At 43.2% G+C, this 10,379-nt stretch overlaps 1 long non-coding RNA gene across 1 annotated transcript; it reads left to right on the top strand.

Moving 5' to 3' along the window:
• Positions 1–2,348: 2,348 nt before the first annotated feature.
• On the top strand, positions 2,349–9,097 carry LOC148139640 (uncharacterized). The gene is made up of 4 exons (XR_015753676.1): positions 2,349–2,382; positions 3,463–3,597; positions 3,706–3,812; positions 8,734–9,097. It is a non-coding gene; the product is annotated as an uncharacterized LOC148139640 (long non-coding RNA).
• Positions 9,098–10,379: the final 1,282 nt, after the last annotated feature.

Genomic DNA, 10,379 nt, shown 5'->3' with positions numbered 1-10,379 from the left:
TGCGGTGGCAGGGGAAAGTGCCAGGATGGGAGGGTGGGTCGTAGGGGGGCGTGGACCTGACCAGGTAGTCACGGAGGGAACGGTCTTTGCGGAAGGCGGAGAGGGGTGGGGAGGGAAATATATCCCTGGTGGTGGGGTCTGTTTGGAGGTGGCGGAAATGTCGGCGGATGATTTGGTTTATGCGAAGGTTGGTAGGGTGGAAGGTGAGCACCAGGGGCGTTCTGTCCTTGTTGCGTAAATTTACCTGGACCATCTCTGACACCTCCCTCCCCTTCCTGGACCTCTCCATCTCCATCAGTGACGACCGACTTGACACTGACATTTTCTACAAACCCACCGACTCCCACAGCTACCTGGATTACACCTCTTCCCACCCTACCTCTTGCAAAAATGCCATCCCGTATTCCCAATTCCTCCGCCTCCGCCGTATCTGCTCCCAGGAGGAGCGGTTCGACCATAGAACACACCAGATGGCCTCCTTCTTTAGAGACCGCAATTTCCCTTCCCACGTGGTTAAAGATGCCCTCCAACGCATCTCATCCACATCCCGCACCTCCGCCCTCAGACCCAACCCCTCCAACCGCAACAAGGACAGAACGCCCCTGGTGCTCACCTTCCACCCTACCAACCTTCGCATAAACCAAATCATCCGCCGACATTTCCGCCACCTCCAAACAGACCCCACCACCAGGGATATATTTCCCTCCCCACCCCTCTCCGCCTTCCGCAAAGACCGTTCCCTCCGTGACTACCTGGTCAGGTCCACGCCCCGCTACGACCCACCCTCCCATCCTGGCACTTTCCCCTGCCACCGCAGGAACTGTAAAACCTGTGCCCACACCTCCTCCCTCACCTCCATCCAAGGCCCTAAAGGAGCCTTCCACATCCATCAAAGTTTTACCTGCACATCCACTAATATCATCTATTGTATCCGTTGCTCCCGATGTGGTCTCCTCTACATTGGGGAGACTGGGCGCCTCCTAGCAGAGCGCTTTAGGGAACATCTCAGAGACACCCGCATCAATCAACCAAATCGCCCAGTGGCTCAACATTTCAACTCCCCCTCCCACTCTGCCGAGGATATGGAGGTCCTGGGCCTCCTCCACCGCCGCTCCCTCACCACCAGACGCCTGGAGGAAGAACGCCTCATCTTCCACCTCGGAACACTTCAACCCCAGGGCATCAATGTGGATTTCAACAGTTTCCTCATTTCCCCTTCCCCCACCTCATCCTAGTTTCTAACCTCCAGCAACTCGACTTGTCCGGACTTGTCTGACCTGCCCAGCTCCTTTTCCACCTATCCACTCCACCCTCTCTTCCCTGACCTATCACCTTCATCTCCTTCCCCACTGACCTATTGTACTCTATGCTACTCTCTCCCCACCCCCACCCTCCTCTAGCTTATCTCTCCATGCTTCAGGCTCTCTGCCTTTATTCCTGATGAAGGGCTTTTGCCCGAAACGTCGATTTTGCCTGTCCTCGGATGCTGCCTGAATTGCTGTGCTCTTCCAGCACCACTGATCCAGAATCTGGTTTCCAGCATCTGCAGTCATTGTTTTTACCAAGTAGTTGATGCCAGTTCAGTCAACGTTTTTCAAGGTAAGGTAACTTTTTTTTAAAGAAATAACTAATTAATTAAGAGATATGGTGAGAACGTTGGTAAATGGTTCTGCGTCCATGATCTTAATGAATGGCAGAGCAAGTTCAAAGGGCGGGACAGCCTTCTGCTGTTCCTAGTTCTTTTGTTGTTATATTTTGTTGTTGACTTTCAGGTGCTGGTGTTGGATTAGGATGGACAAAATTAAAATTCACAGAACACCAGGTTATAGTCCAACAGGTTTATTTGGAAGCACTCGCTTTGCAGCTTCTTCATCAGGTAGTTGTGTGATTTTTAACTTTGTGCCTCACTCTTGTAACTGATAAATAGCAACAAAAGCCATGAAGCAGTGCGCATGCTCCAATCAACAATGGGCCCCGGTGATTGATGTCAGCGAAAGACCAATGGAAAGGCAGGGGCAGGGCTGGAGGACCTGGCGGGGCAATTGGTCCTCCGACCAATCAGAGTGAATGAGGGACGGGACTAGACTATACCACGTGATTATCCTCACGGTGGCCGCGGATGTGCGGGACGTGTGGAAGGAGAGCTGTTGGTAAGGAAAGAAATAAACAGCAGGAAGTGGGAGGGAAATGGTGTTGGTATGGGCTGAGAGGTTTTACATACATTTGGTGCACATCGGAAAATACAAATTTGAAACTTACAGTCCTGTTTTTGCAGTAAACGGGAAAATAGCCTAATCGTGTGATCGCCGCCATCTTTATTTGGGGCAAATATTCACTGGACACGTGCGCGGCCGCCAGCTTTGTCGGGGGCAAAGTTCAGAGGTGTGTATGTGCAGCCCTCCCTGGTAGAGAGACATAGGGCAGGATTTACCCAGAGCACATTCAAACCCAGAGAAATGGACGTTTTATTTCTGGATTTGTTTCTTCATCCATTTAAATGATTTGGATGTGAATACAGCCGGTACGGTTCGTAAGTTTGCAGATGACACCAAAATTGGAGGTATTGTGGACAGTGATAAAGGTTGTCTCAGAATACAATGGGATATTGATCAGATGGGCCAATGGGCTGCGGAGTGGCAGATCAGTTTTAATTTAGATAAATGTGAGGTGCTGCATTTTAGCAAAGTAAATCAGAGCAGGACTCACACTGAATTGTAAGGTCTTGGAGAGTCTTGCTGAACAAAGAGACCTTGTAGTGCATGTTCATAGTTCCCTGAAAGTAGAGTCACAGGTAGATAGAACAGTGAAGAAATTGATTGGGATTCTTCCCTTCCTTGGTCAGAGCATTGAGTAAAGGAGCTGTACAGGACATTGGTTAGGCCACTTTTGGAATATTGTGTGCAATTCTGGTCTCCCTCTTATCAGAAAGAGGCACTGAAACATGGAAGGTTTGAGAATTGATTTTTTTTAAGGATGTTGCCAGGGTTCGAGGATTTGAGTTGCAGGGAGAGGCATAATAGGCTGGGGCCATTTTCCCTGGAGTGTCATAGGCTGAGTGTGATGTTGAAGAGGTTTATAAAATCGTGAGGGGAATGGATAGCGTAAATAGACAAGGTGTTTACCCTGGGATGGTGGAGCCCTGAACTAGAGGATATAGGTTTAGGGTGAGAGGGGAAACTTCAAAAGGAACCTAAAGAGCAACCAAAATTGTAACATTTAAAAGGCATTGAATAGGAAGGGTTCGGAGGAATGTCGGTCAAGTGCTGGCAAATAGGAATAGTTTAGGTTAGAATATCTGGTTTGCAAAGATGGGTTGGACTGAAGAGTCTGTTTTTGTGCTAGACATCTCTGGCCGTGGGATCATAAAAGTGAACACTGCTCTGATTCACCTCTGGGCTCCTTGATGTCCACTTGTTCGTTATCTAGTTTCCTCAGTCTCACATGTATTTTTGCCATGTTTAGATTTTACTACTACGTTCACAGACCTTTTTGGAAATGGATTGTCCACTGCTGCCCGACTCCTGACCGTATGCTGCTCCATTATCAGGTTATTTTTTCCACAATATCGTTGACAGTCAAGAATTCTTTTTTCCAAAAGTGAGTGAATTTTTCCTCCATTTCTGACAGTCAAATTCTGCACCATTTTCATTCCCTATAATTCATATTGCACTCCCTGAAACATCATGTGTATTTGTCCTTCCACAGATACCAGTGATCATTGCCAAAGCCCTGTTGCCTGTGGAGAGGATGATGTTTGACTTCCTTGTACAGCTGCAGTTTGAATGGTGAAGGCACTCCCACAACGTGGTTGGGTAAGAGTCATTACAGATTATTCACTCAGCGATAGTGCAAAGTAGAAGATATCTGTACAAATCAACATGTTTTTAATTTCACAAAAATAATGAGAACTTTTGACATAAGGGCACAGCTCGAGAATATTATGTCCAGTGACCAAAACCATTGCCAAATAAGCAATTTTTCAGGAATGCCTTAAAGGAAGAAAGCAGATCTTAGAGGGTGGGAATTCCAGACCGTGTTGCCTTGGAATCGATAGAAACAGTCACACAGCTGAACTCAAAAATAAACATATCATTGGGAGTCTAAACTAAAATGAGTTATTGAGATGTGAAAGGGTGTGTGGTGCAGGAAGATAGGAATGATTACAGCCAGGAATTAAGTCAAGGGTGTGAAAGTAAATTGTTGTTGCTTATAAATGGGAACCTTTTGATGGATCAGCATGTTCTGGTACAAGTGAACACTTGGGCGGTAGAGTTTTCAATATTCTGAAGACTATAGAGAGGGTGCTTGTGGGATTCTGGCCGGGGTGGGTTTAGATAATGAAATCTAGAGTTAACAAAATGAATGAATGAGAGTTTCAGTAAATGAGCTGAGACTGTGGTGAGGTCAGGTGAGATCACTGAAGTCGAAATAGTGGTCATGGAGTGGGACTGGGCTATACCCTCCCCTCTCCTCTGGAATTCAGCTGTTTGTCAGTTTGTGAATCGAGTCTGTGACAAGATCAGGAACTGAGTGGCCCTGGCAGAACCCAAACTGGGTGTCACAGAAGGTTATTGCTGAGCAGCTGCGTTACAGCACTGTTGATGACACCTTCCATCACTTCACTGCTGAGCGAGTGTCAACTGATGGAGGGAAATTGTCTGGGTTGGCTCTGTCCTGCGTTTTTGTGTTGAACATCCCTGGGAAATGTTCCACAATGTCAGTAGGTGCTAGTGATGGACTTGTTTTGGTGGGCAGCAATTTCTGGAGCACAGCCATCAGTATTATTGCCACAATGTTGGTAGGGCCGACAGCCTTTACACTACTTCTCCATTTCTTGATCTGATTTGAAATAAGTTTTCAACCAAGTTGATTCACATCTGTGATGTCAGGGACCAATATAGAAGGCTCATCCACTTGGCACTGCTGGCAGAAGATTGCTGCAAATGCTGTTGTCTTGTCTGTTGCATGGATGTGTGAGACCCTTCCATCAGTAAGGGTGGGGATATCTGTGATGCTTCCTGCAGTGAGTTGTTGAATTGCCCATCATCATTCCTGACTAGTTGCGGCAGAACTGCAGAGCTCAGATCTGATCCATTGGTTGTTGGATCACATAGTTCTATTTGGTGTTGCTTGTGCAGTTTGGCATGTAGGTTGGGTAGCTTCACCAGGTTGGCACCACATTTTTAGGTATGCCTGGTATTGCTCCTGGCATGCCCTGCGGAACTCTGCATTGAACCAGGGTTGATCCCCTGGCTTGATGTTAATAATTGAATGGGGGATATACCAGGCCATGAGATTTCAGATTGGGCTGGAGTACAGTTCTGCTGATGTTGGCACACAGTGAGACAGAAGTTGCAGTGTCAAGAGGGCTGATTGTGTTGTTGTATTTTCCAGTGCATTGGTAGATGTAATGTGGTCCATCCAGTTTCATTCTTTTGTTGAGACTGTATTAATCACTGCACAATGAGTAATTTGATGGGCCACTGACAGGAATACAACTTTTCAAAAAAGGTTTTGTGATTTACACATGAAAGAAGTGAAACTACCATGGTATTTGAACAGATGAAAGACTCAAAAGACAATCAAGGTATTTTTCAATGGGATAATTTCAGTTACATCACACTAAATTTTTGCTATAAATTCTGTGCCTTAGAATTGTGCCCTCCACAATCACCTGATGAAGGAGCGGCGCTCCGAAAGCTAGTGTGCTTTCAATTAAACCTGTTGGACTATAACCTGATGTTGTGTGATTATTAACTGAGAATATGACAGCACTACTAACAGGGCTGCATGTAAACAGGATCAGTCCAGTTAATCAATACATTCGGAAGGATTTCCTCCAAGTTTGATGACGCAATATTCGTCAAAACCGTCAACTTCAACCTGCAATGTTGTTATTAACAAAAACTTCAGGTTGACACAAAGCTCCCCACCCCACTGCAATGTGGTAACTGGGCCCGGCCCACGAATTGGAACTGGGCCATTTGTGGACTGTGATCTCAAAGGAAGCGAGCAAACGCAATTCTGACAGAGTAGTCCTCAAAGATGAGTAGCAGGTTTGAGACAAGGCAGGTGGTATATCATCTTGCACTTGGCTTAATTGCATTTCTTATTTACAGTCATGTTTTGCAAAGTATAAAGAACTATGTGTCTTTTTTTCATGGGTGGGGAGTTTTATTCTAGTTGATCACAGTTGCTGCCTCTCGCTCCCCAAGTCAAATCATAGGATCGATAACAAAACAATAAACTGCAGGTGCTGGAGATCTGAACTCCAGAAACAAAGTGCTGGAGAAACTTAGAAGTTCTGAGGGCATCGGTGAAGAGAAAAATAATGTCACATTTCAATTTTGGTGACTCTTCGTCTGAACGAACAAATGGTCATGAGACTTGGAGCTTACAATGCTTTATTCCCCTCCGAGATGCTGCTGGACCTGCGGTTCCCCAGCACTGTGCTTTTTATATTGAACTTTATTTACAAACAGATCGGAAAAATACTAATCTCCAAAAGTGAAAGGTTCATAGCAAACATGAGCATAGTTTCCACACTTGAGTTACACAAACACGTCTCAGTTTAAAAACAAGATTTAACTCCAAAAAGTATTCCATCTCAAAATTAGCTAAGTTACACCAGTAATAAAGCTCACCCACCCAATGAGGCACTTCAGCACAACATCCTGCAGTGTTGCACACAGCCACCTTTAGCAAAGAATGATCACATGTCATAAAATTGAAAGCCAAGAGCATGTCTCTTTAAAGCAGCTGAAGTCAAACTCAATTTTTGGAAGGATTGCATTAAACCTGATTGAACATTTAAATCTCAGAGCATAATCTTTGCTTTTTTAAACAAAGTGTGTGGGAAACATCCCACATCTTGCTAAAGGTTCAGTTCAGTCTGATACCGAGACCCAAAGGTCAAGCAAACATCACACTTTCCATTCACTTCTCCAAAGGGCTGACATCACATTTCTTCAGGATTTAAAGTATTTTATAAATTGTTTGTAAAATCATTTGTCACATCAAAGAACTGGACAATAAATGTCATTGTATACAATAAGAGTGAAGCCTGTGACAGCAGATTTAGCTTTGGAGGGCAGTTTATGTGCTTTCTAAATTCTGGGAGCACTTTGGGAGACTGCTCCCAGATGGTGATAGTGAGCATATCCGGAATATACTGTTTATATTTGGGAATCCATGGAAATAATCTGTGGTTTCACTAATATTTGGCTTGCGTTGTTGGTGTACAGTAAACAATTCATAAAGTTACTTATGTATTGTTGTTGACTACCTGAATGGTATTCAATTCTGCCAGGTTGCCTTCAATAGTGTGAATGCATCTATTGTAAATATTTGGAATATTCCAGAACTGCCCAGTGCTTGGCAAATTCAGGGGGACAAAAAAAATCACTGAGTAATTTGAAATTATGAATCCAAGAGGATGTAACCACTGAAGTATACAATTCAAATAGTTAAATGGAGTGCACACATCTAAAATACCTGTTATCCATGGGAATGGATGGACTGACAGAATTGGGATCACATTCCTGGCTGTGGAGTGTGAAATGCGCTTTGATAAAGTCACCTGCATTTACCAACAATAATTTGGCAAGCTCGGAAATTTAAAAAAAAAACAATATGAGCTTCATTGCTGCTCCAGTCGGGTCCCAAGTTCTGTGAAAAAAAAACAATGTTCAGGTTTATTGCATACACTCTGAAACACGTGTTCCTTCTACAGATCCTGCAAGTTTCCCCAATGAGCATAGTCCATCCACATGATTTTGCTAACTTTGGCCAACTCATTTCTTTCCGAGCCTCTATAACCTGAAGAGTGACCAGAAGCAATTACTCCACATATGTGGGAACATTACCGACGAGGATTTTTTCCTTCAGAATTGACTTCCATATATTCAGTGCCCAGAACAGAGAAAAAGATTGTTACCTTTTATAGAGCAATGATTCAGTGGGAGAAAAACACCAACATTTTCTTGCTTAATAATCACACTGCCTAAATTTTAAACATGAACACTTCTTAATAGTTCGCTAGATCCTAACGAAATATTTTGTGCGAAACAAATCACATGATACATAGTTATTCAGATAATAAAACAAGTTTGTTCATTGAAGAATCCAGAGGAAAAGGTCATGAAACAATGTGAGTTTGATAAACCTCAATCATCGTTTCAAGTGCACTCTCTGCATAAATTCTCCTTTTCCTCCTCGAAGTATTCAACTTCTTGAATAATTGAGATAATGAAGTCACAGTTGTACAACACAAAATCAGACCCTTCAGTCCAACTTGCCCATGCTGACCAGATATCAAAAATTAATCTAATCCCATTTGCCAGCATTGGGATTAAACCCTTTCTACTGATTATCAGTTTATTTTACTTTATCAGCACTTGAAATACTGACATTTTTTTCTCCCAACATTGGTTAAAGAAATCATAAGTTCATTCATCCAGGTTAGTTTTGTAAACGTTCACAAAGAAACAAGTGAGAACAACATATAGCTGAGTGCAAATCAAAATACTGCAGCTGCGCGATATCTGGGAACACTCTAAACGTGAGGCACTGATACTGCACAAGTTTGTCAGCACGGTTTCAATTACTGACAATAATTTAGTAATGTCTTAGCCTTCGCATTGTTAAGGTAAATGTGAGATATCTGAATTTCATGAATTGGTTCCTATTGCACTTTGAGAAGATTAAACCAAGAATATTTTTTGTTGATCAAAGGAGAAAGTGATGACCAAAGAAGCTGGACATTGGAGTCGAAAAGTGTCATGCTGGAAAAGCACAGCAAGTCAGGCAGCATCCGAGAAGCAGGAGAGTTGATGTTTCGGGCATAAGCCCTTCATCAGGAATCACAGGCTTCAGAAAAATAACTGGCATAGACTGATGCCAATGCATATGTAGAAGGGTCAGAACATGTTACTATCAGATTAGAGATTAATTTCAGATTTGGTACCATTCAGTGCAACATTTCAGTATGATATTTACATATGTACCTAAAGGGGAAGTTGTCTAAAATTATAAGCTCTAGAATGATTATACGATTAAACCTGGAAATAAAGCTGGTGAACAAGAATCGCAAAGTGAAGTCCCATCAGTATCGCCTTGGGCAGTGTCAAGTAAGAATTTGAGAGCAGAGTTGCCACTTTGCTGTAACCTGCAGTCTGGCCAAATTGCAGCAAACATCTGTTCAATTTTATCGGCAAACTATTGAATGCAAAATCCTCCTTGCACAATAATGAGGCAGCATTTTGGGATGTCATTTTTAAAATATATTATTTTCAAAGTTACTCACAATTCAGAGTGATCACTTGGTGCTGTCTGCATAACACAGTACGAAAAGGAATTAACAAAAAAAAATTATAACCCAAATTCAGAGTCACTAATCCATTGATATTGCATGTGTCCAGCATTTATAAGTAATCAATTTTAAAAAATAAACACAGATACATTTAATAAATATACTGAAGTACAGTGAAGTTTCTTACTGAACAGTGACGGGATTGGACAGAGTCCGCATGGATTTAAGAGAGATGAATCATACTTAGTGTAAGAGGTAATTTCGGTTTAAACTTTAAGATGTGCCTGGACCACAGACTGATCTATAATAAAAGACAAAACCTTTGTTTCTTTTCTAACAACCATTTTATATACTCAAAAGTAGAGTAGTTTAAATTGTGCAGAATGCTGACAATTTGTGAGCTATAGTAAAAGCATGCAGGCTCTTGATTAATGAAGCCATTCACACAGCAGAGAAGGATGAGTCCTTCGCTGATAAGACTCCAGGATGGGAGTGCGACTTGAGACATCTGTTTCAAGATTAAAGCTTTTGACTGATAAGACTACAGGGTGAGAAAAACAACAAACTTTGGAGACTCTGGAGCCTTTTGTTGCAGACTTTGTGATAAAAGTAATGATGTTTTTAAGAATGTGAACCTCATGGCTTGTTGGAGCCAAGGAGAGGAGGGACTTGTCCTATAAATAATGGAGACTTTGTAAGCCTCAGCGCGCCTTTTCTTTAAGGGTGCCCGACTCTGCAGACTTGACTTGTTAATAAAACTTTGTTTTCCTGAATTTGTCTAGAGCGATTATTGAGAAGCGATTTTCGTTTCTAACAACTTGGGGGCTCGTCCGGGATCAACACTCCGGCCGCAAGGGGAGTTGAGGAAGGATATCGGAGAAGGTGCACCCTGCTGAGTTCAGCAGTCCCTGATTCCTTGCTTGTCGCCCCGCGCGGCTTGAGCGAGTGATATCCGGGAGGCTCAGGAAAACAAAGGAGGGGTGTACCCGAGGCACTGGGGACGGTTAATGATCGAGTAATTTCGGTGCACCGAACCCAGGTAAGACAAAACTTGCGGGGACCGTGTTTC

The sequence above is a fragment of the Chiloscyllium plagiosum genome, unplaced genomic scaffold, assembly GCF_037043375.1.
Source record: "Chiloscyllium plagiosum isolate Xiang-an unplaced genomic scaffold, Cpla_swu_hap1 HiC_scaffold_38, whole genome shotgun sequence".
In the NCBI taxonomy this organism is placed as follows: Eukaryota; Metazoa; Chordata; class Chondrichthyes; order Orectolobiformes; family Hemiscylliidae; genus Chiloscyllium; species Chiloscyllium plagiosum.
The sequence above is the reverse complement of the archived record's forward strand: the minus strand, read 5'-3'. Positions and strand labels throughout refer to the sequence as shown.